General features: G+C 46.5%; 1 long non-coding RNA gene across 3 annotated transcripts in view; it reads right to left on the reverse strand.

The window, feature by feature from the left end:
• The window catches only part of LOC137562543 (uncharacterized), a 219,666-nt gene that overhangs the window by 101,944 nt on the left and 90,659 nt on the right, over positions 1-27,063 (reverse strand). For all 3 annotated transcript variants that reach the window (XR_011030137.1, XR_011030138.1, XR_011030136.1), the window contains one exon: positions 6,032-6,132. This is a non-coding gene — a long non-coding RNA (uncharacterized lncRNA). The remainder of the gene's footprint in view (positions 1-6,031; positions 6,133-27,063) is intronic.

Below are 27,063 nucleotides of genomic sequence, written 5' to 3' on the forward strand. Positions count from 1 at the left end.
AGTTAAAGGCGTTAAGTGGGAACTGTGCCATAGGAAAACATGGGCATTACTTTGAAAAACAGTTTTCTGGGCTGGTGCACACCAAAACCCGCTAGCAGATCCGCAAAATGCTAGCAGATTTTAAAAACGCTTTTTCTTATTTTTCTGTAGCGTTTCAGCTAGCGTTTTGCGTTTTTGTGTAGCGGTTTTGGTGTAGTAGATTTTATATATTGTTACAGTAAAGCTGTTACTGAACAGCTTCTGTAACAAAAACGCTGGCAAAACCGCTCTGAACAGGCGTTTTTCAGAGCGGTTTGCGTTTTTCCTATACTTAACATTGAGGCAGAAACGCATCCGCAATCCAAAAAATGCCTCACCCCGGGAGTATGCGTTTCTGCAAAACGCCTCCCGCTCTGGTGTGCACCACTCCATTGAGATACATTGACCAAGCGTATCCGCAGCCGCAAGCGGCTGCAGAAACGCTGAAAAAGCCGCTCGGTGTGCACCAGCCCTGTTTCAGTTATATCAGAGCAACTGATTATAGAGAAACTCCGACCAAGAATTGAACTTTATCCCAATCAGTAGCTGATACCCCCTTTTACATGAGAAATCTATTCCTTTTCACAAACAGACCATTAGGGTGCGCTGTATGACTGATATTGTGGTGAAACCCCTCCCACAAGAAGCTCTGAGGACCGTGGTACTCCTGGCAGTTTCCTGTCTGTGAACCTTGTTGCATTGTGGGAAATAGGGGTTTACTACTGTTAACAACTTAAAACTGTTTCCAACTGCTAAGAAAGCAAGCAGCAGCTACATCACCTGCCAGCAGTAAAGATGTCACCATGTGATAAACGTCAGAATGTAAATCAGGCAGAGGAAAGATTTTACAATGAGCAAACACTGACTAAATCATTTATACATAATTACTGTAAAAATGAAGCAAATTTTTTATTACATTATTTTCACTGGAGTTCCTCTTTAAGTGTAAACGGGGCCTTACAGCATAGGCTGTTTAACTCGAACCAGGTGCCCCCATAGCGTAAGGGTAATATGGGGCTTTTTTTTTTTTTTTCCTGGTTCTCATTATATTGTCTTTTGTTGACTTGGTGCATGTGGAGCAATTCTTATATGATAATTTTGGTATAATTAATTAAATCAATATAGTCCGTCAGGGCATCAGTCCGTCTTTTAGGACATTACAATGGTAATATGGGGCTGCGGCGGTTGCTGGACACCGAACTACATCAACTACATGTAGTGACCACTCGGAGATGTAATAGTAGTTAACGTTACCAGGGAATTTTGTGGCAGCCGGAAGACCTGTCATTCAGCTTGCCCTGCACTTAACTCACCAGCGCCGCGTACGTACGTGTTTAACTATGCGTAATTCTCCCGCTCCCCAGGGCATTCTGGGAGACCAGGTGCATTTTGTAATGGTTTCGGAGAGCACAGTAAACAAACATTCTGCGCAGATCACCTGACAGCGAACCAGCTGATTTCGGCACAGCGCTGCGTGGCTGATTTCAGGTGCCCGAGTTTCAGCCGGGTGCCGCACAAATTAGTAAAAGAAGAAAACGAGTAATTCGGCCACAGACAATAGCTGGTGTTTGAATTACGTGTGAACCCCCCCTCCCCCCCCCCCCCTGAGCTGCAAAAACTCGGAAGGGGAATAGTAATCAGCGCAGGCGTTTGTGTTTTTCGTTCCTCACATGCGTGTTTTTTGCGTGCGTTTGTGGTTCCCATATATAAATCGCATATGCGTTTTGTATTTGTTTTTGATATGCGTTTTACGCTAATCACTAGGAAGTCAACAGGAAGTAGAAATACAGCATTAAACTTGCATTATGTACGTTTTCCGCAGCGCCAGCATTTCTGACTATTGTGTTCTTAATCTTAAGATATCGCCACCAGTGATACATTTCAGAATGTAAATCAGGGAGAGGAACGATTTTACAACGGTCAATCGCTGACTAGAATATCTATAAATGAATATTGTAAAAAATAACTAAGCAATTTTATTTAATACATTATTTTCGCTACAGTTTCTCTTCCAAATCGATGTTGAATTAAATACACTTTTAGCTGGTCGATCAATGAAAAATAATTGAAATCAAGCTAAACATCTGAATTCTTTCGATTGGGCAGGTTGGCAAATTTTTGCTGATTGCACTGGAATTGGCTGTCATTTCATCCGCTTTCAATTGAGGCGGTTTTACACAATTTTTTTTGCATTGCGATGTGATGCTCCTGCTGCTTACATATGACCCAGCGTCAGAGTGCAGCGACGGCGTCATATGCATAGCCCCGCCCCTGCTCAGTGACGTGCTCCCTGCTGGGCAGGGTCATATGCATAGCCCCGCCCCTGCTCAGTAACGTGCTCACTGCTGGGCAGGGTCATGTGCATAGCACCGCCACCGCTCAGTGACGTACTCACTGCTGGGCAGGGTCATGTGCATAGCACCGCACTGCTCAGTGACATGCTCCCTGCTAGGCAGGGTCATGTGCATAGCACCGCCCCCGCTCAGTGACGTACTCGCTGCTGGGCAGGGTCATGTGCATAACACCGCCCCCGCTCAGTGACGTTCTCACTGCTGGGCAGGAAGTACGTCACTGGGAGGTGGGTGGAGCACAAGTTGTAAGTAGTAAGGGAGGTGGGTAGGGCAAAGCAATGCATACAATGGGGGCAGGTGGGTGGGGCACAGCTATAATTAGTGGGGCAAGTAGGTGGGGAACAGCTGTAAGTAGTGGGTGGAGCACAAGCTGTAAGTAGTATGGAAAGTAAGCAGGGCACAGCTGTAAGTAGTAAGGGAGATGGGCGGGGCACAAGTTGTAAGTAGTAAGGGAGATGGGCGGGGCACAGCTGTATGTAGAGAGGGAGGTGGGCGGGGCACGAGCTGTAAGTAGCTACTACTGGTTGAGGAAGGAGGACTTGTTGTCAGTGCTCGTTAAGGGGAGCCAGACATTACTAGTTACGGTGGACCTGGCAATACTTATTAGGGAAAGACCAGGCATTATCTTAAATCGGGGCACATGGCAATACTTGGTAGGTTGGAAATGAGGTTTTTTTTAAAGTCACAGTAGCACTTTTCTATAATGGGATGCAGGAATTCATCCAGTCCAGTCTTACCCCGGTCCGCGGCTCTTCCAGCCCATGAGCTAATATTTTAGGGGCAATTGTTAGATATCACTTCAGAACTAATAACATGATCACATCTATAAAAATCAAAGCTGAGTGATTAAATAATTGTGACCACTGTAGACCAAACTCGATCATTTTATCATCAGGGAAAAGACATAAAATCTTGATTAGGTTAAAAAGATTGCTTTGAAACCTATACCTATGTGGCTGAAAAGTGTACTGGTTAAGGGCACTGCCATTGACATGGGAGACCAGGGTTTGAATCCTGGCTAGGGTCAGTACCTATTCAGTAAGGAGTACAAAGCAAGACTCCCTAACACTGCAGGGTGGCCTCCTGAGCGCGTCCCAGTGGCTGCAGCTCTTGAGCGTTTTGAGTCCGACAGGAGAAAAGCGCTATACAAATGTTCGGATTATTATATGCGGGTTGAGAACATCCGGTTTTCCAAATTTTCTGATAAAAATGATAGCTTGTATAGAAAATTTTTTTTTTCTTTGCTCTTTCAAGAAATTTTATCAAATTTCCCCATTTGTTATTTTCTTTTTGCTTTTGCAGATCGATATTTCTCGATTAGCCATGGTTGAAAATGTTGATTAATTTTTCTGAAAACTGAATAGTCTGTGATAGGTCGATATGATCTATGCATTGAATTTTCTCCGATTTTTCAACCATTATTTTCACAATTGTGGGGAAATTGACCGGATCTCGCAAACGTTTCAATCAACCATTAAAAAAAAGGAAAAGAAAAATGGTGCCCACCTTAGGTAGCCATACATGATCCAATGTTTTAGGTCACATTCATAGTGGGACATAATGGTCGCGTGTTATAAAGTCTTATAACGCAGCTTACCGCACTGTAATGCTAATCCTATCTGCCGTTCACAGTTCAACGTTAAAGTCGCGTTAACCCACTGAAAGCAGCAAACGCGAAACGCAACCGCTAGCGTTTTGTCTGAGCGGTTTGCAAGCGGATTCATGCGCGTTTTCGGTCGCGTTTTGCAACATTGTATTTTTTTGCATAGCGTTTTGCGTTTCGCGTTTTTATCCTGATTGGTCCTGTGAATTACTTTTCATTTTGTTACAGTGTGCTGAACCGCATAACGCTAGCAAAACCACTCAGTTTAGGTTTTGCTGAGCGTTTCCGCTAGCGTTTCAATACTTTACATTGAAGCGCTAACGCTCCCAAAATGCTGAACGTCCTGTGGAAGTTGCCCCATCCATTAACATTAGCCCAGCGTTTTGGCAAACTGCTAGCGTATCGCAGCGCTGCCAAAACGCTGCCAAAAGCGCTCCTGTGGGTTCCAGCCCTAATGTCACGTTAAAACGCAACGTCCCACTGTGAATGCGACCCAAGTCTTTTTTACAACCAGAGAAATGATCGATTTTCAGCTTGATCGAATAATCAGAAAAATCAAGCCAATATACAATACACTTATGATCATTTTTTTTTTAAATAAATAAATACAAATTCGAATCAACTTTTATATTTTTCTACATGTCTGATCAAATTTTTATTGAAAGAAAAATGGAAAAAAAAAATTCTCGATTGAAAAAAGCTTCCTTTCTATTTCTTAAAGAGGAACTCCAGGGAAAATAATGTAATAAAAAAGTGCTTTATTTTTACAATAATTATGTATAAATGATTTAGTCAGTATTTGCCCATTGTAATATCTTTTAATTCCTTGATTTACATTCTGACATTTATTACATGGTGACATTTTTACTGCAGGCAGGTGATGTAGCTGCTGCATGCTGTTTTGGCAGTTGGAAACAGCTGTAAACGGCTATTTCCCACAATGCAGCAAGGTTCACAGACAGGAAACTGCCAGGAGTACGTACTCAGAGTTTCCTGTGGGAGGGGTTTCACCACAATATCAGCCATACAGCGCCCCCTGATGGTCTGTTTGTGAAAAGGAATAGATTTCTCATGTAAAAGGGGGTATCAGCTACTAATTGGGATAAAGTTCAATTCTTGGTCGGAGTTTCTGTTTAAATAATTGATTGTTTTTATTAAAAAAAAAAAATCTATCAATTCGATTGTAATGTGTACAGCATTTTTAAAGTGCCCAATAATGATCCAGTTTTATCTTCCAATCGACCTTCTGTTCGATTAAACTGGAACAGATTGCATGCTGCTGTTGATGGTACCAATCAACAACAAACGATCGGATCAATTCTATCTGAAATGATTGCATTGGTTATAATTTTTATTTCATTTATGCACCCGATCAGTGATTTCCCATTTGCAATTACCAATTCGGAGGATCGTTCAGTAAAATTGGATCGTTAGTGGGCACCTTTAGACAGACAGATATCGAATAGATGTTCCTGAAGTGTAGTATCTGGAATAGAAAACCAAAGCTACAAAAATGACTTTCACTAAGGTAAATGCGGACTTCAAACACCACCCTATGGCGGTTCTGCTGTAAAGAGGACCTGTAGTAAAAATATCATAATGAATAAAATTGTTTATTTTATACAATATTCATGTATAGATTATGTCGTCCGTGTTTGCCCATTGTAAGATCTTTCCTCTCCCTGATGTACATTCTGACATGTATCACTGGTGGTGACATCTTTAGTTCTGCCAGGTGATCTGTGCAGAATGTTCGTTACTAAGAGCTCAATGCACAGAGGGAGATTCTGCTTGCTTGTCATTTGGAAACAGACGTTATTTCCCACAATGCAACAAGGTTCACAGACAGCAAACTGTCAGGACCTTGGTCATGATATCACACTGTGGGAGGGGTTTCACCACAATATCAGCCATGCAGACCCCACTGATGATCTATTTGAGAAAAGATAAAGCTTTCTCGGGGGAAAGGGGGTATCAGCTACTGATTGGAATTAAGTTTAATCCTGGGGTAAAGTTCCTCTTTAAGTGGAGCTATGGACTGACAGAGCCAGTTGCTCACCTGTTGCTGCCACGAGTGGATATTCTTTCACGTTGTGCGGTCAGATGTGTGTGAATCTGGCTTCGGGCAGAGCGGTCCTTTTCACGACTATTAATAGAAAACTGGAGAAAAAAAACACATTGAAAACTATAAATAAACTCGCTTTTACAGCAAAAAGAAAAAATATGAAGCAGTGAAATGCGCAGCGAAAGAAAAAAAAAACCGCTTTCAGGCAGTCCTGACAAAAATACGCTTTATTTTTTCTGTTTTTCCAGAACTGGCTCAGCGCAGCGCGATTTAGTGTGTTTATGCCAGAATTATGCACCTGTGTGACTCACGCCAACCTCTCCACCTGTGGATCCATTGTGTACCCCTCGCTTTGCCTCCGCCGCGTGAGGAGAGGCATGGCAACGCTGCTTATTTCACTTCGCTGTGCTTTTTTTTGGACGTGACGGGATTATTTTTATTATTATTGTTTTTTATTTATTTTTATTGCGGCAATGATATTGCCTGTCCGACTCTCTGCCAAGAAGAGCGCGACACGATGTTGTGTGCGAACGAGTGTGTGTGTGAGAGAGTGTGTGCGCGCTAATAATACAATGCCACAGTGATTAATGGCTGCTGTGTTATCTGAGGGGTAACCATGGCAACCGGTTTCCATGGACACTCAACAATAGGCTGTGAGCAGCCACGTAGGCCCGAGCCCGCCGTGTGTGTCCCCGTGTTTGTGTAACTGTTATTTTCTGGAGGGTGGGGGACGCAGAAGGGTCAAGTGCAGCCACTAAACACACACGCTGGGGGCCCCTGAGCCGACCCCCGGCGCTGGGAATGAGAGACGGGGGGATAGATGGGGGTGGGGGGAGGCAGCGGGGAGACACTGCCGTGTATTGAAGGCTAAGCATGGAGTCAAGAGAGCAACTTGTAGGAAATAAGGAAGAGAAGAAAAGAGACAGAATGGAGGGAGACGATATCACAGGAACGCTAGCGTGAAAGGAATGAATGGACGGGCAAATATGGCCGCCGCGCCTCCTTCCTCCTCATAGGGCCATTTCCAGGTTGTACAGCTCAGTATCCTTGTAACACTGGCTAATACATATGTCCGATATGGCAAGCGATTGATCAGCCCCCGATCACATATCAATCAGGCTGTAGTAATCGATTCCACCACCGTGCCCACTTGTTCAGGATTACGGTGTTAGTACAAAGTATGATTTTCAAAAGAACTGATTTTTAGATCAGTTCATTCGAATTTTCCACCTTGCCTAATCAGGCATCTATCAGATTTTTTATTTTCCAAAATGTTGGGTTTTTTTGGTACAATTCGCTATCATATATATGGATTGTCATACATCTCTCGATTTGGCAGACAATCAACCACCCGATTCTTCAATAATTATTAATGAATTGAATGAAAAGCGACGCCAGCAAGAGAATGCCCAATTGACAATGCGACCAATTTTGTGCCGAAATTGGTTGCATGCGGACATGTTGCAAGATGTCGGGCCACGGCGGTAATGGGGACTGAGATCGGGACAAGCGAAACCCCCGGCGCTGTTCCCCCCTAGCGTATAATTGTACCACACACACACACCAGCGGCGTGTATACAGCTAATTGAGGAGCGGTACGCAATGGGCATGTAATGTATAAATGCACACACGGGGGGCACATTTATACAATAGCGGGGCAACGGCGGATGTGGCAGACGTTGCTGACTCGGCCGATTCACAAGAGATCTCATGCTGAAATTGATCGGAAATTGGCCTGCAGTGTATAAGCAGCTGACAGATCTCTCTCTAATCAGATTGTTTCATAGACAGATTGGGCTTGATTCACTAAGACAAATAGCCTTATCTGAGTTAACACGCCTTATCAGAGTAGCATAGCAAGCACTACGAACTTATGCCTGCTAAATGACGAGAGCTCCACTTGTCCTGCCCTGAGCCCCTGCGGGTTCGTAGCGATCGCTATGGAACTCTGATAAGGCGTGCTAACTCTGATAAGGTGTGTCAATTCAGATAAGGCGTGCTATTTGTCTTAGTGAATCAAGCATATTGTCTCTTGGTCTAATCTGCCCATCATCGCTAGATGTATGGCTTCCTCAAGTAAATTATTTGTAACATTGAATGGCAACCTGCCACATTTTAACCGCAACCGCAATGCATGCTCCATTTTTCCTGCATTAACGTTTAGGTGGCAGCCTAAATGAGCGCACAAAAATACAAATATCGCATTATGGTACTGAAACCTCGCCACTTACTTCCAGTAAATTGGATAACCACGGTCGCATAAAAAATGCACCGCACACGGAAAAATGCGTTTGTAAAACACATGCATATTACGACCAGAACCCTGCGTGTTTGCGGCTGTGATTTGTAGTGGAAAAGGAATCTGAAATGCTCAGTGCAGCCAGCTACCCCCCGTCCCCCCCAACCCCAGGACGCTCAATGTATACTTTCCAACATGCCAGATCAGTCTTTCGATTGATAACCTGCCCGAATTCATTAGAAAGTTGATCGATCAGGCATGTTGGGAGCAATAGATCACTGGCAGATTGTATCAATGTGGTGGAATGAGATGGAGGAATCAATCTGTGGACAGCCAGCCTTAGTTAAAGAGGCCCTGTAGTGACATTTAGTCGAATAATTCAGGATACCCACTTTTACGGTAATTGTCCTGGTTTCAGTATCAGAAACACTTCCTATATTATAGCAAAGTCCCTAGTAACCAGCGTACTTCACGGTTGGTTGAGCAACCGGGCAAGAAAGCACAACACTCCATCCCTCCCCCATGCAGGACTAAATAATCACAGAGCCTCCAGCAATGTCCTGTAGCTCCTAGCGACTCTCCGGTGTCCTCTGTGTACGTCTCCCACCATGTCACGTGACCTGTGTTGGGTCATGTGACAAGCCAAGAGTTGTGCACGGGCGCTGGAAAGCCACTGGGAGCTACAGGACGTCGCTGGAGGCTTGGAGAGTATTTTATAGCTGGCAACCCCCCTCCCCCCAAAAAACAGTTCCCATTATCCCCCTAAGGCAGTGATGGCTAACCTTGGCACTCCAGCTGTGGTGGAACTACAAGTCCCATGAGGCATTGCAACACTCTGACAGCTCTAAGCATAACTTGGGGAGGTAGAGGCATGATGGGATTTGTAGTTTTTTCACAGCTGGAGTGCCAAGGTTAGCCATCACTGCCCTAAGGCATGCTGGTTAGTTGAGATTTCCAGTTGCCTGACTCCCACATAACGGGGATGTTGCTGTATTGCTTTATATTAGTACATAACCCCACCATCCCAGTGATGCTTAGCCAAGGCCTACCATCAATCTCCCTTCCCCCAGCATTCCATGTATATTTTCTACTGGCTTCAAAACTCTCAGCAATCAAATATTCCGCAGAGATCACCTGACAGGATTAAAGATGTCACTACCTGTGATACATCTCAGAATGAAAATCGGGATGAGAATTTTTTTTTACAATGAGCAAAAACACTGACTAAATCTCACTAATATTATAAACTAGCTGGATGCCCGACATTGCCCGGGTATGTATTTGGCTGGTGTTGGCCCCTCCCCCTTTTCCTAACCCTAACGAACAATTACTTAATTACTTAACCACTTGCCGACCGCCCACAGCCCATGGGCGGCGGCAAAGTGGACGCCTAAAGGACCGCAATACGCCTTCAGGCGGCGCGTCCTTTAGGCATGCCGGGGGAGCGATCGCGTCATTGATGACGCGCGCTTCCCCCGGCAACTGGCTCCGCCCACCCGCCGTAACATCCCGCCGGCCATACGGAAGCGCCGGCGGGATGTTAACCCCGCGATCGCCGCTACAAAGTGTATAATACACTTTGTAATGTATACAAAGTGTATTATACAGGCTGCCTCCTGCCCTGGTGGTCCCAGTGTCCGAGGGACCACCAGGGCAGGCTGCAGCCACCCTAGTCTGCACCCAAACACACTGATCTGCCCCCCCCGCCCACTGATCGCCCACAGCACCCCTCAGACCCCCCCCTGCCCACCCCCCAGACCCCTGTTTGCACCCAATCACCCCCCTAATAACCCATCAATCACTCCCTGTCACTATCTGTCAACGCTATTTTTTTTTTATCCCCCCCCCCTGCCCCCTGCCCCCTGCCCCCTCCTGATCACCCCCCCACCCCTCAGATTCTCCCCAGACCCCCCCCCCAGACCCCCCCCCCCCCTGTGTACTGTATGCATCTATCTTCCCTGATAACCTGTCAATCACCTGTCAATCACCCATCAATCACCCATCAATCACCCATCAATCACCCCCTGTCACTGCCACCCAACAATCAGCCCCTAACCTGCCCCTTGCGGGCAATCTGATCACCCACCCACACCAATAGATCGCCCGCAGATCCGACATCAGATCACCTCCCAAATCCATTGTTTACATCTATTCTCTCCTCTAAACACCCACTAATTACCCATCAATCACCCATCAATCACCCCCTGTCACTTTTACCTATCAGATCAGACCCTAATCTGCCCCTTGCGGGCACCCAATCACCCGCCAACACGCTCAGATTGCCCTCTGACCCCCCCTTATCAATTCGCCAGTGCATTAATTACATCTGTTCTTCCCTGTAATAACCCACTGATCACCTGTCAATCACCTGCCAATCACCTATCACCCATCAATCACCCCCTGTCACTGCCACCCATCAATCAGCCCCTAACCTGCCCCTTGGGGGCAATCTGATCACCCACCCACACCATTAGATCGCCCGCAGATCCGACATCAGATCACCACCCAAGCGCAGTGTTTCCATCTATTCTCTCCTCTAAACACTCACTAATTACCCATCAATCACCCCCTATCACCACCTGTCACTGTTACCCATCAGATCAGACCCTAATCTGCCCCTTGCGGGCACCCAATCACCCGCCTACACGCTTAGATTGCCCTCAGACCCCCCCTTATCAATTCGCCAGGGCATTATTTACATCTGTCCTTCCCTGTAATAACCCACTGATCACCTGTCAATCACCTGTCAATCACCCATCAATCACCCCCTGTCACTGCCACCCATCAATCACCCCTGTCACTGCCACCCATCAATCAGCCCCTAACCTGCCCCTTGCGGGCAAACTGATCACCCACCCACACCAATAGATCGCCCGCAGATCCGACATCAGATCACCACCCAAGCGCAGTGTTTCCATCTATTCTCTCCTCTAAACACCCACTAATTACCCATCAATCACCCCCTATCACCACCTGTCACTGTTACCCATCAGATCAGACCCTAATCTGCCCCTTGCGGGCACCCAATCACCCGCCTACACGCTCAGATTGCCCTCAGACCCCCCCTTATCAATTCGCCAGGGCATTATTTACATCTGTCCTTCCCTGTAATAACCCACTGATCACCTGTCAATCACCTATCAATCACCCATCAATCACCCCCTGTCACTGCCACCCATCAATCACCCGCTGTCACTGCCACCCATCAATCAGCCCCTAACCTGCCCCTTGCGGGCAATCTGATCACCCACCCACACCAATAGATCGCCCGCAGATCCGACGTCCGATCACCTCCCAAGTGCAGTGTTCACATCTGTTCTCTACCCTAAACACCCACTAATTACCCATCAATCACCCCCTGTCACTGCTACCTATCAGATTAGACCCCTATCTGCCCCTAGGGCACTCAATCACCCGCCCACACCCTCAGAATGCCCTCAGACCCCAGCCTTGATCACCTCGCCAGTGCATTGCTTGCATCTATTCCCCCCTCTAATCACACCTTGAGACACCCATCAATCACCTCCTGTCACCCCCTAGCACACCTACCCATCAGATCAGGCCCTAATTTGCCCCGTGTGGGCTCCTGATCACTCGGCCAAACCCTCAGATCCCCCTCAGACCCCCTTCCGATCACCTCCCCAGTGCATTGATTGCATCTATTTTCCCCTCTAACCACCCCCTGAGACACCCATCAATCACCTCCTGTCACCCCCCTAGCACTCCTATCCATCAGATCAGGCCCAATACAACCTGTCATCTAAAAGGCCACCCTGCTTATGACCGGTTCCACAAAATTTGCCCCCTCATAGACCACCTGTCATCAAAATTTGCAGATGCTTATACCCCTGAACAGTCATTTTGAGACATTTGGTTTCCAGACTACTCACGGTTTTGGGCCCGTAAAATGCCAGGGCGGTATAGGAACCCCACAAGTGACCCCATTTTAGAAAAAAAGACACCCCAAGGTATTCTGTTAGGTGTATGACGAGTTCATAGAAGATTTTTTTTGTCAAAAGTTAGCGGAAATTGATTTTTATTGGGTTTTTTTCACAAAGTGTCATTTTTCACTAACTTGTGACAAAAAATAAAATCTTCTATGAACTCGTCATACACCTAACGGAATACCTTGGGGTGTCTTCTTTCTAAAATGGGGTCACTTGTGGGGTTCCTATACTGCCCTGGCATTTTAGGGGCCCTAAACCGCGAGGAGTAGTCTAGAAAACAAATGCCTCAAAATGACCCGTGAATAGGACGTTGGGCCCCTTAGCGCACCTAGGCTGCAAAAAAGTGTCACACATGTGGTACCGCCGTACTCAGGAAAAGTAGTATAATGTGTTTTGGGGTGTATTTTTACACATACCCATGCTGGGTGGGAGAAATTTCTATGTAAATGGTCAATTGTGTGTAAAACAAATCAAACAATTGTCATTTACAGAGATATTTCTCCCACTTAGCATAGGTATGTGTAAAAATACACCCCAAAACACATTATACTACTTCTCCTGAGTACGGCGGTACCACATGTGTGGCACTTTTTTACACCCTAAGTACGCTAAGGGGCCCAAAGTCCAATGAGTACCTTTAGGATTTCACAGGTCATTTTGCGACATTTGGTTTCAAGACTACTCCTCACGGTTTAGGGCCCCTAAAATGCCAGGGCAGTATAGTAACCTCACAAATGACCCCATTCTAGAAAGAAGACACCCAAAGGTATTCCGTTAGGAGTATGGTGAGTTCATAGAAGATTTTATTTTTTGTCAAAAGTTAGCGGAAAATTGATTTTTATTGTTTTTTTCACAAAGTGTCATTTTCCACTAACTTGTGACAAAAAATAAAATCTTCTATGAACTCACCATACTCCTAACGGAATACCTTGGGGTGTCTTCTTTCTAAAATGGGGTCATTTGTGGGGTTCCTATACTGAACTGGCATTTTAGGGGCCCTAAACCGTGAGGAGTAGTCTGGAAATCAAATTTCGCAAAATGACCTGTGAAATCCTAAAGGTACTCATTGGACTTTGGGCCCTTTAGCGCAGTTAGGGTGCAAAAAAGTGCCACACATGTGGTATTGCCATACTCGGGAGAAGTAGTACAATGTGTTTTGGGGTGTATTTTTACACATACCCATGCTGGGTGGGAGAAATACCTCTGTAAATGACAATCTTTTGATTTTTTTACACACAATTGTCCATTTACAGAGTTATTTCTCCCACCCAGCATGGGTATGTGTAAAAATACACCCCAAAACACATTGTACTACTTCTCCCGAGTACGGCGATACCACATGTGTGGCACTTTTTTGCACCCTAACTGCGCTAAAGGGCCCAAAGTCCAATGAGTACCTTTAGGATTTCACAGGTCATTTTGCGGAATTTGATTTCCAGACTACTCCTCACGGTTTAGGGCCCCTAAAATGCCAGGGCAGTATAGGAACCCCACAAATGACCCCATTTTAGAAAGAAGACACCTCAAGGTATTCCGTTAGGAGTATGGTGAGTTCATAGAAGATTTTATTTTTTGTCACAAGTTAGTGGAAAATGACACTTTGTGAAAAAAACAATAAAAATCAATTTTCCGCTAACTTTTGCACCCCCCAAAATGCGAGGACAGTAAACACACCCCACAAATGACCCCATTTTGGAAAGTAGACACTTCAAGGTATTCAGAGAGGGGCATGGTGAGTCCGTGGCAGATTTCATTTTTTTTTGTCGCAAGTTAGAAGAAATGGATTCTTTTTGTTTTTCTTTTTTTTTGTCACAAAGTGTCATTTTCCGCTTACTTGTGACAAAAAATAATATCTTCTATGAACTCACTATGCCTCTCAGTGAATACTTTGGGATGTCTTCTTTCCAAAATGGGGTCATTTGGGGGGTATTTATACTATCCTGGAATTCTAGCCCCTCATGAAACATGACAGGGGGTCAGAAAAGTCATAGATGCTCGAAAATGGCAAAATTCACTTTTTGCACCATAGTTTGTAAACGCTATAACTTTTACCCGAACCAATAAATATACACTGAATGTTTTTTTTTTTTTATCAAAAACATGTTTGTCCACATTTTTCGCGCTGCATGTATACAGAAATTTTACTTTATTTGAAAATTGTCAGCACAGAAAGTTAAAAAAATAATTTTTTTGCCAAAATTCATGTCTTTTTTGATGAATATAATAAAAAGTAAAAATCGCAGGAGCAATCAAATAGCACCAAAAGAAAGCTTTATTAGTGACAAGAAAAGGAGCCAAAATTCATTTAGGTGGTAGGTTGTATGAGCGAGCAATAAACCGTGAAAGCTGCAGTGGTCTGAATGGAAAAAAAGTGGCCGGTCCTTAAGGGGTAGAAAGACTGTGGTCCTCAAGTGGTTAATGACCAAGTTTGTGAGCTTTGCGGTCTTTGGCATCAATAATTTGCATTGAAATAAAAGAAATCTGATTGGCTGTAACTCCACCCCTTTTCTGAATTTGAACCCAAATCACCCAATGGCCAAGTGTACCAGGTACAGGTGATTAACATTTCAAAAACATTGCAAAAACATTGCAAAAATCAAGCACCTCATCCCCCCAGAAGATCTGCCAACCTTAGTCCATGCCTTCATCACATCCCGACTGGACTATTGTAATGGTCTCTACACCGGCCTTCCAAAAAAGGTCTTGTACCGCCTACAGCTGATACAGAATACTGCTGCCAGACTGCTAACCAACCAACCCCGTCACTGCCACATAACGCCAGTCCTGCACTCCCTTCACTGGCTACCTATAGAATGGAGGGTCCTATTCAAGATCGGCCTACTGACATTTAAATCCCTGAATAATCTAGGTCCTGAAGATATGAAAGATATGTTGCAGCTGCGTAGGAATTGCTGCATTCTCAGATCCACAGGTTCTAATAATCTAGTCATACCCAGAGTCCATTTGGAATCTTTTGGTCCCAGAGCCTTCTGTCATGCTGCCCCTACGTTTTGGAACTCCTTACCTCAACAGATCAGGATAGCTCCATCCCTGGACGTGTTTAAATCCAGACTGAAATCCCACCTGTTCAGTTTGGCATTTGCAGAAATTTAACTTTTGTTGTGTGAAATACTTCATCCTACTACCAATTACTGAATCTGAGAGAGCCTAAGCGCTTTGAGTCCTATGGGAGAAAAGCGCTATAGAAATGTTATTGTATTGTATTGTATTGTATTGTATTAACAGTGCAAGAGGCTTGTGCCATTAACAGTGCAAGAATGGCAGCAATTAAATATTACCCTTAAATATCAATAGGTGGATTTAGATTGGCTTTTGTACGCTCCACCCACCTTTCTGAATATTAATCCCAGTCACCCAGTGACCAACTGTGCAAAGTTTGAGAACCCTACCATTAACAGTGTAAGAATGGCTACAGTTTACATTTTTCCAATGAAATTTGTATTTGTATTTTTCTCCACCCACTGATTTCTTGACATTGTTCGGGTATGTATTTGGCTGGTGTTGGCTCCACCTACTTTTTCTAACCCTAATAGCCCATACTCACGGGCAGCAAAAGTTGCCTGTCGCCAGCACACGTGAGCGTGTGGGCGACAGGCCGGCGACAGCTCCTCGCCAGGTTCCTCCGCGTACACACGCGGAAGAGGGACCAGCGGCGCGACGGAAGCTGTCGCCGACGTGCCTCCTCCCCCCGCCGGAAGCTCCGCATTCTCAATGGAGGTTGCTGTCGCTAGTCCGCGTACTCACGCGGACTAGCGACAGTTGCGACGGAGGTGCGGCGGCGACTGTCGGCAGGCGATTGAAACTTTCAATCGCCTGGCGACATCAGCGACAGGCGACAGTTCGGGGTGCGCGCCCGTGCGACGGCCCATACTCACGGGCGACCTGTCGCCGCAACACGCGCGCGCCGCGTGTTACGGCGACAATTGTAGCCCGTGAGTATGGGCCATAACACACAATTACTCAATGACCAAGTTTGTGCGCTTTGCGGTGTTTGGCATCAATAATTTGCATTGAGATAAAACAAATCTGATTGGCTGTTTGTGGCTCCACCCCTTTGTCTAAATTTGAACCCCAGTCACCCAACGACCAACTGTACCAGGTTTAAGGCTTGTGCCATTAACAGTGCAAGAATGGCAGCAATTACATATTCCCCTTGAAAATCAATAGGTGAATTTTGATTGTCTTTTGTTGGCTCCACCCACTTTTCTGAATATTAACCCCAGTCACCCAGTGGCCAATTGTGCAAAGTTTGAGAATCCTACCATTAACAGTGTAAGAATGGCTGCAGTTTACATTTTCTCAGTGAAATGTGTATTTGTATCCACCCACTGATGACCCGGTATTGCCCGATTATGTATTTGGCTGGTGTTGGCTGCGCCCACTTTTCTTAACCTTAACGCACAATTACTCAATGACCAAGCTTGTGAGCTTTGCGTTTTTTGGCATCCATAACCTGCATTAAAATGAAACAAATAAGAATGTCTGTTTGTGGCTCCACCCCCTTTTATCAATTTAAACCCCAGTCACCCAATGATCAACTGTACCAGGTTTGAGGCTTGTGCCATTAACAGTGCAAGAATGGCAGCAATTACATATTCCCCTTGAAAATCAATAGGTGGATTTTGATTGGCTTTTGTAGGCTCCACCCACTTCTCTGAATATTAATCCCAGTCACCCAGTGACCAACTGTGCAAAGTTTGAGAACCCTGCAATTAACAGTGTAAGAATGGCTGCAGTTTATATTTTCCTAGTGAAATTTGTATTTGCCTCCGCCCACTTATGACCCTGTGTTGCCTGCTTATGTATTTGGTTGGTGTTGGCTGTGCCCACTTTTCTAACCCTCACACACAATTAATTACTCAATTACAAAGTTTGTGATCTTTGCGGTGTTTGGCATCAATAATTTGCATTGGAATGAAACAAATCGAATTGGCTGTTTGTGGCTCCACCCCCCTTTCTCAAATTGAACCCCCGTCACCCAATGATCAACTGTACCAGGTTTGAGGCTTGTGCCATTAACAGAGCAAGAATGGCAGCAATGTAAATATTCCCCTTGAAAATCAATAGGTGAATTATGATTGGCGTTTGTAGGCTCCTCCCACCTTTCTGAATATTAATCCCAGGCACCCAGTGACCAACAGTGCAAAGTTTGAGAACCCTGCCATTAACAGTGTAAGAATGGCTGCAGGTTACATTTTCCAGTGAAATTTGTATTTGTCTCCGCCCCCTTTTTGGTTATGGGTATAAAAAGCATGCTATACTTTATTCCAGGTAATGTTCTATGTGTGCCAAGTTTCATTCAAATCCGTTCAGCCATTTTTGCGTGATCGAGTAACAAACATCCAAACATCCAAACTTTCCCATTTATTATATTAGTAGGATGCGAATGTTTAGATGTTTGGATGTTTGTTACTTGATCACACAACAATGGCTGAATGGAATTGAATGAAATTTGGCACACACATAGTACATTACCTGGAATAAAGTATAGGGTACTTTTTATTCCCATAACCAAAAGTGGGCGGAGACAAATACAAATCTCACTGGGAAAATGTAAACTGCAGCCATTCTTACACTGTTAATGGCAGCGTTCTCAAACTACACAGTTGGTCACTGGGTGACTGGGATTAATATTTAGAAAAGTGGGTGGAACCTACAAAAGCCAATCAAATTCACCTATTGATTTTCAAGGGGAATATTTGATTGCTGCCATTCTTGCACTGTTAATGGCACAGGCCTCAAACCTGGTACAATTGGTCATTGGGTGACGGGGGTTCACATTCAGAAAATGGGGTGTAGCCACAAACAGCCAATCAGATTTGTTTCATTTCTATGCAAATTATTGATGCCAAAGACCGCAAAACTCACAAACTAGGTCATTGAGTTATTGTGTGTTAGGGTTAAAAGAAAATTATAAAAGAATATTGTAATAAAATAATTGTATTCATTGCATCATTTTCACTACAGTTCCTCCTTAAAGCCAGTGTTTACCATTTTAAAAATAAAAAAGTCGGATACTCACCTAAGGAGAGGGAAGGCTCGGTCCTAATGAGCCTTCCCTCTCCTCTCCCGGTGCCCTCGGTGCTGCGCTGGCTCCCCCGTTCGCGTCCGCCGCCGCAGGGACTTCGGAGGTCTTCGGGAGCACTTGGGCTTCCGAAGACGGGCCGCTCCATACTACGCACGCGCGAGTGCGTCATAGAGTGCGCTCGCGCATGCGTAGTATGGAGCGGCCCGTCTTCGGGAGCCCGAGTGGTCCGAAAGCTCCCTTCGGCATGCGGAAGTGGCAGTATTTGACCGAACTGGTCGAGAACTGCCACGGGGGATTCTGAGCGGGACCGGGCACCGGGAGAGGAGAGGGAAGGCTCATTAGGACCGAGCCTTCCTTCTCCTTAGGTGAGTATCCGACTTTTTTATTTTTAAAATGGTAAACACTCACTTTAATAAGCACATTATGAATGCTTTATGAATCAATGTACAATTTTTGAGAGAATCATCCACTGATTCTGATCAGTGTGAATTTCCAAAGAAACACTTTCCTCCCCATAAAAATATTAACAAGAGTAGCTGTAGATATAAATATAAGAGTTGCTGTAGATATAAATATAAGAGTTGCTGTAGATCAGCGTTTCCTGTACGCGGGTCCCGCAGACAGAGCATGTTTTTACGCATCTTAATGGGACTAGAGTGAGAGCAGCAGAAATAGAAAGAGCTGACGCATCCTAACTTGCTCGCCAGGCAGGGCTGGTGCGGCACAGATACGGCGGCAATCTCCACTACCTCCTGCTGCAGGGGGGAGAGAGTCACAGGCCAGAGATGAACCAGGACTTCTTCTTACCCCAATTTTTATGTTACAAAAGCTTCTTTTGTTGAAAACCAAAACCTCAGCTCCACACATTGCAAGATTTACCAGAAGACATTATATTGGATGGCTTGCTAGGCTCCTCCTGTTTGTGTGGGTTTTCTCTGGGCACTCTGGTTTCCTCTCACATCCCAAACAAATGTACATTATTTCATTGGTCCCCCTCTTTCCCTCCCTAATTCCAAAGGAGTAAAATTTTCAACAGATTTGATAGGCATGTTTAATTGAAGGTAAGTATGTATGGTTAATTATTAATTAAGGAATGATGCAGAGATGTGGAGGGTGGAAGGAATGATGCAGAGATGTGGAGGGTAGAAGGAATGACGCAGAGATGTGGAGGGTAGAGGGAATGATGCAGAGATGTGGAGGATAGAAGGAATGATGCAGAGATGTGGAGGGAATGACGCAGAGATGTGGAGGGTAGAGGGAATGATGCAGAGATGTGGAGGGTAGAAGGAATGACGCAGAGATGTGGAGGGTAGAGGGAATGATGCAGAGATGTGGAGGGTAGAAGGAATGATGCAGAGATGTGGAGGGGAGAGGGAATGATGCAGAGATGTGGAGGGTAGAGGGAATGATGCAGAGATGTGGAGGGTAGAGGGAATGATGCAGAGATGTGGAGGGTAGAGGGAATGATGCAGAATGTGGAGGGTAGAAGGAATGATGCAGAGATGTGGAGGGGAGAGGGAATGATGCAGAGATGTGGAGGGGAGAGGGAATGACGCAGAGATGTGGAGGGTAGAGGGAATGATGCAGAGATGTGGAGGGTAGAGGGAATGATGCAGAGATGTGGAGGGTAGAGGGAATGATGCAGAGATGTGGAGGGTAGAGGGAATGATGCAGAGATGTGGAGGGTGGAAGGAATGATGCAGAGATGTGGAGGGTAGAGGGAATTATGCATAGATGTGGAGGGTAGAGGGAATGATGCAGAGATGTGGAGGGTGGAAGGAATGACGCAGAGATGTGGAGGGTAGAGGGAATGATGCAGAGATGTGGAGGGTAGAGGGAATGATGCAGAGATGCGGAGGGTAGAGGGAATGATGCAGAGATGCGGAGGGTAGAGGGAATGATGCAGAGATGTGGAGGGTACAAGGAATGATGCAGAGATGTGGAGGGTGGAAGGAATGATGCAGAGATGTGGAGGGTAGAGTGAATGACGCAGAGATGTGGAGGGTAGAAGGAATGACGCAGAGGTGTGGAGGGTAGAGGGAATGATGCAGAGATGTGGAGGATAGAAGGAATGACGCAGAGATGTGAAGGGTAGAAGGAATGAAGCAGAGATGTGGAGGGTAGAAGGAATGATGCAGAGATGTGGAGGGTAGAGGGAATGATGCAGAGATGTGGAGGGTAGAGGGAATGATGCAGAGATGTGGAGGGTAGAAGGAATGATGCAGAGATGTGGAGGGAGGAAGGAATGACGCAGAAATGTGGAGGGTAGAAGGAATGATGCAGAGATGTGAAGGGTAGAAGGAATGAAGCAGAGATGTGGAGGGTAGAAGGAATGATGCAGAGATGTGGAGGGTAGAGGGAATGATGCAGAGATGTGGAGGGTAGAGTGAATGACGCAGAGATGTGGAGGGTAGAGGGAATGACGCAGAGATGCGGAGGGTAGAGGGAATGATGCAGAGATGCGGAGGGTAGAGGGAATGATGCAGAGATGTGGAGGGTAGAAGGAATGATGCAGAGATGTGGAGGGTAGAGGGAATGATGCAGAGATGTGGAGGGTAGAGGGAATGATGCAGAGATGTGGAGGGTAGAAGGAATGATGCAGAGATGTGGAGGGTAGAGGGAATGATGCAGAGATGTGGAGGAAATGATGCAGAGATGTGGAGGGTAGAAGGAATGATCCAGAGATGTGGAGGGTAGAGGGGATGATGCAGAGATGTGGAGGGTAGAAGGAATGACGCAGAGATGTGGAGGGTAGAGGGAATGATGCAGAGATGTGGAGGGTAGAGGGAATGATGCAGAGATGTGGAGGGTAGAAGGAATGATGCAGAGATGTGGAGGGTAGAAAGAATGATGCAGAGATGTGGAGGGTAGAGGGGATGACGCAGAGATGTAGAGGGTAGAAGGAATGATGCAGAGATGTGGAGGGTAGAGGGAATGACGCAGAGATGTGGAGGGTAGAGGGAATGATGCAGAGATGTGGAGGGTAGAGGGAATGATGCAGAGATGTGGAGGGTAGAAGGAATGACGCAGAGATGTGGAGGGTAGAGGGAATGATGCAGAGATGTGGAGGGTAGAGGGAATGATGCAGAGAAGTGGAGGGTAGAAGGAATGACGCAGAGATGTGGAGGGTAGAGGGAATGATGCAGAGATGTTGAGGGTAGAGGGAATGATGCAGAGATGTGGAGGGTAGAAGGAATGACGCAGAGATGTGGAGGGTAGAGGGAATGATGCAGAGATGTGGAGGGTAGAGGGAATGATGCAGAGATGTGGAGGGTAGAGGGGATGATGCAGAGATGTGGAGGGTAGAGGGAATGACGCAGAGATGTGGAGGGTAGAGGGAATGATGCAGAGATGTGGAGGGTAGAGGGAATGATGCAGAGATGTGGAGGGTAGAAGGAATGATGCAGAGATGTGGAGGGTAGAAGGAATGACGCAGAGATGTGGAGGGTAGAGGGAATGATGCAGAAATGTGGAGGGTAGAGGGAATGATGCAGAGATGTGGAGGGTAGAAGGAATGATGCAGAGATGTGGAGGGTAGAGGGAATGATGCAGAGATGTGGAGAGTAGAAGGAATGATGCAGAGATGTGGAGAGTAGAAGGAATGATGCAGAGATGTGGAGGGTAGAGGGGATGACACAGAGATGTAGAGGGTAGAAGGAATGATGCAGAGATGTGGAGGGTAGAGGGATGTGGAGGGTAGAGGGAATGTGGAGAGAGATGTGGAGGGTAGAGAGATGTGGAGGGTAGAGGGAATGATGCAGAGATGTGGAGGGTGGAATGAATGATGCAGAGATGTGGAGGGTAGAGGGAATGATGCAGAGATGTGGAGGGTACAAGGAATGATGCAGAGATGTGGAGGGTAGAAAGAATGACGCAGAGATGTGGAGGGTAGAAGGAATGATGCAGAGATGTGGAGGGTAGAGGGAATGATGCAGAGATGTGGAGAGTAGAAGGAATGATGCAGAGATGTGGAGAGTATAAGGAATGATGCAGAGATGTGGAGGGTAGAGGGGATGACGCAGAGATGTAGAGGGTAGAAGGAATGATGCAGAGATGTGGAGGGTAGAGGGAATGACGCAGAGATGTGGAGGGTAGAGGGAATGATGCAGAGATGTGGAGGGTGGAATGAATGATGCAGAAATGTGGAGGGTAGAGGGAATGATGCAGAGATGTGGAGGGTACAAGGAATGATGCAGAGATGTGGAGGGTAGAAGGAATGATGCAGAGATGTGGAGGGTAGAGGGAATGATGCAGAGATGTGGAGAGTAGAAGGAATGATGCAGAGATGTGGAGGGCAGAAGGAATGACACAGAGATGTGGAGGGCAGAAGGAATGACGCAGAGATGTGGAGGGTAGAAGGAATGATGCAGAGATGTGGAGGGTAGAAGGAATGATGCAGAGATGTGGAGGGGAGAGGGAATGATGCAGAGATGTGGAGGGTAGAGGGAATGATGCAGAGATGTGGAGGGTAGAGGGAATGATGCAGAGATGTGGAGGGTACAAGGAATGATGCAGAGATGTGGAGGGTAGAGGGAATGACGCAGAGATGTGGAGAGTAGAAGGAATGATGCAGAGATGTGGAGGGTAGAAGGAATGATGCAGAGATGTGGAGGGTAGAAGGAATGATGCAGAGATGTGGAGGGTAGAGGGAATGATGCAGAGATGTGGAGGGTACAAGGAATGATGCAGAGATGTGGAGGATAGAAGGAATGATCCAGAGATGTGGAGGGTAGAGGGGATGATGCAGAGATGTGGAGGGTAGAAGGAATGATGCAGAGATGTGGAGGGTAGAAGGAATGATGCAGAGATGTGGAGGATAGAAGGAATGATCCAGAGATGTGGAGGGTAGAGGGGATGATGCAGAGATGTGGAGGGTAGAAGGAATGATGCAGAGATGTGGAGGGTAGAGGGAATGACGCAGAGATGTGGAGGGTAGAGTGAATGACGCAGAGATGTGGAGGGTAGAGGGAATGATGCAGAGATGCGGAGGGTAGAGGGAATGATGAAGAGATGCGGAGGGTAGAGGGAATGATGCAGAGATGTGGAGGGTAGAGGGAATGATGCAGAAATGTGGAGGGTAGAGGGAATGATGCAGAGATGTGGAGGATAGAGGGAATGATGCAGAGATGTGGAGGGTAGAGGGAATGATGCAGAGATGTAGAGTGTAGAGGGAATGATGCAGAGATGTGGAGGGTAGAAGGAATGATTCAGAGATGTGGAGGGTAGAAGGAATGATTCAGAGATGTGGAGGGTAGAGGGAATGATGCACAGATGTGGAGGGTAGAGGGAATGATGCAGAATGTGGAGGGTAGAAGGAATGATGCAGAGATGTGGAGGGTAGAGGGAATGATGCAGAGATGTAGAGTGTAGAGGGAATGATGCAGAGATGTGGAGGGTAGAGGGAATGATGCAGAGATGTGGAGGGTAGAAGGAATGATGCAGAGATGTGGAGGGTAGAGGGAATGATGCAGAGATGTGGAGGGTAGAGGGAATGATGCAGAGATGTAGAGGGTAGAAGGAATGATGCAGAGATGTGGAGGGTAGAGGGAATGATGCAGAGATGTGGAGGGTAGAAGGAATGATGCAGATATGTGGAGGGTAGAAGGAATGATGCAGAGATGTGGAGGGTAGAGGGAATGATGCAGAGATGTAGAGTGTAGAGAGAATGATGCAGAATGTGTAGGGTAGAAGGAATGATGCAGAGATGTGGAGGGTGGAATGAATGATGCAGAGATGTGGAGGGTAGAGGGAATGATGCAGAGATGTGGAGGGTAGAAGGAATGATGCAGAGATGTGGAGGGTAGAGGGAATGACGCAGAGATGTGGAGGGTAGAGGGAATGATGCAGAGATGTGGAGGGTAGAAGGAATGATTCAGAGATGTGGAGGGTAGAGGGAATGATGCAGAGATGTGGAGGGTAGAGGGAATGATGCAGAGATGTGGAGGGTAGAAGGAATGATGCAGAGATGTGGAGGGCAGAAGGAATGACGCAGAGATGTGGAGGGCAGAAGGAATGATGCAGAGATGTGGAGGGTAGAGGGAATGATGCAGAGATGTAGAGTGTAGAGGGAATGATGCAGAGATGTGGAGGGTAGAAGGAATGATTCAGAGATGTGGAGGGTAGAGGGAATGATGCAGAGATGTGGAGGGTAGAGGGAATGATGCAGAGATGTGGAGGGTAGAGGGAATGATGCAGAGATGTGGAGGGCAGAAGGAATGACGCAGAGATGTGGAGGGCAGAAGGAATGATGCAGAGATGTGGAGGGTAGAGGGAATGATGCAGAGATGTGGAGGGTAGAGGGAATGATGCGGAGATGTGGAGGGTAGAAGGAATGATGCAGAGATGTGGAGGGTAGAGGGAATGATGCAGAGATGTGGAGGGTAGAGGGAATGATGCAGAGATGTGGAGGGTAGAAGGAATGATGCAGAGATGTGGAGGGTAGAGGGAATGATGCAGAGATGTGGAGGGTAGAGGGAATGATGCAGAGATGTGGAGAGTAGAAGGAATGATGCAGAGATGTGGAGGGCAGAAGGAATGACACAGAGATGTGGAGGGCAGAAGGAATGACGCAGAGATGTGGAGGGTAGAAGGAATGATGCAGAGATGTGGAGGGTAGAAGGAATGATGCAGAGATGTGGAGGGGAGAGGGAATGATGCAGAGATGTGGAGGGTAGAGGGAATGATGCAGAGATGTGGAGGGTAGAGGGAATGATGCAGAGATGTGGAGGGTACAAGGAATGATGCAGAGATGTGGAGGGTAGAGGGAATGACGCAGAGATGTGGAGAGTAGAAGGAATGATGCAGAGATGTGGAGGGTAGAAGGAATGATGCAGAGATGTGGAGGGTAGAAGGAATGATGCAGAGATGTGGAGGGTAGAGGGAATGATGCAGAGATGTGGAGGGTACAAGGAATGATGCAGAGATGTGGAGGATAGAAGGAATGATCCAGAGATGTGGAGGGTAGAGGGGATGATGCAGAGATGTGGAGGGTAGAAGGAATGATGCAGAGATGTGGAGGGTAGAAGGAATGATGCAGAGATGTGGAGGATAGAAGGAATGATCCAGAGATGTAGAGGGTAGAGGGGATGATCCAGAGATGTGGAGGGTAGAGGGGATGATGCAGAGATGTGGAGGGTAGAAGGAATGATGCAGAGATGTGGAGGGTAGAAGGAATGATGCAGAGATGTGGAGGATAGAAGGAATGATCCAGAGATGTAGAGTGTAGAGAGAATGATGCAGAATGTGTAGGGTAGAAGGAATGATGCAGAGATGTGGAGGGTGGAATGAATGATGCAGAGATGTGGAGGGTAGAGGGAATGATGCAGAGATGTGGAGGGTAGAAGGAATGATGCAGAGATGTGGAGGGTAGAGGGAATGACGCAGAGATGTGGAGGGTAGAGGGAATGATGCAGAGATGTGGAGGGTAGAAGGAATGATTCAGAGATGTGGAGGGTAGAGGGAATGATGCAGAGATGTGGAGGGTAGAGGGAATGATGCAGAGATGTGGAGGGTAGAAGGAATGATGCAGAGATGTGGAGGGCAGAAGGAATGACGCAGAGATGTGGAGGGCAGAAGGAATGATGCAGAGATGTGGAGGGTAGAGGGAATGATGCAGAGATGTAGAGTGTAGAGGGAATGATGCAGAGATGTGGAGGGTAGAAGGAATGATTCAGAGATGTGGAGGGTAGAGGGAATGATGCAGAGATGTGGAGGGTAGAGGGAATGATGCAGAGATGTGGAGGGTAGAGGGAATGATGCAGAGATGTGGAGGGCAGAAGGAATGACGCAGAGATGTGGAGGGCAGAAGGAATGATGCAGAGATGTGGAGGGTAGAGGGAATGATGCAGAGATGTGGAGGGTAGAGGGAATGATGCGGAGATGTGGAGGGTAGAAGGAATGATGCAGAGATGTGGAGGGTAGAGGGAATGATGCAGAGATGTGGAGGGTAGAGGGAATGATGCAGAGATGTGGAGGGTAGAAGGAATGATGCAGAGATGTGGAGGGTAGAGGGAATGATGCAGAGATGTGGAGGGTAGAGGGAATGATGCAGAGATGTGGAGAGTAGAAGGAATGATGCAGAGATGTGGAGGGCAGAAGGAATGACACAGAGATGTGGAGGGCAGAAGGAATGACGCAGAGATGTGGAGGGTAGAAGGAATGATGCAGAGATGTGGAGGGTAGAAGGAATGATGCAGAGATGTGGAGGGGAGAGGGAATGATGCAGAGATGTGGAGGGTAGAGGGAATGATGCAGAGATGTGGAGGGTAGAGGGAATGATGCAGAGATGTGGAGGGTACAAGGAATGATGCAGAGATGTGGAGGGTAGAGGGAATGACGCAGAGATGTGGAGAGTAGAAGGAATGATGCAGAGATGTGGAGGGTAGAAGGAATGATGCAGAGATGTGGAGGGTAGAAGGAATGATGCAGAGATGTGGAGGGTAGAGGGAATGATGCAGAGATGTGGAGGGTACAAGGAATGATGCAGAGATGTGGAGGATAGAAGGAATGATCCAGAGATGTGGAGGGTAGAGGGGATGATGCAGAGATGTGGAGGGTAGAAGGAATGATGCAGAGATGTGGAGGGTAGAAGGAATGATGCAGAGATGTGGAGGATAGAAGGAATGATCCAGAGATGTAGAGGGTAGAGGGGATGATGCAGAGATGTGGAGGGTAGAAGGAATGATGCAGAGATGTGGAGGGTAGAGGGAATGACGCAGAGATGTGGAGGGTAGAGTGAATGACGCAGAGATGTGGAGGGTAGAGGGAATGATGCAGAGATGCGGAGGGTAGA

This window comes from Hyperolius riggenbachi, chromosome 3, assembly GCF_040937935.1.
Source record: "Hyperolius riggenbachi isolate aHypRig1 chromosome 3, aHypRig1.pri, whole genome shotgun sequence".
NCBI classification, from domain to species: Eukaryota; Metazoa; Chordata; class Amphibia; order Anura; family Hyperoliidae; genus Hyperolius; species Hyperolius riggenbachi.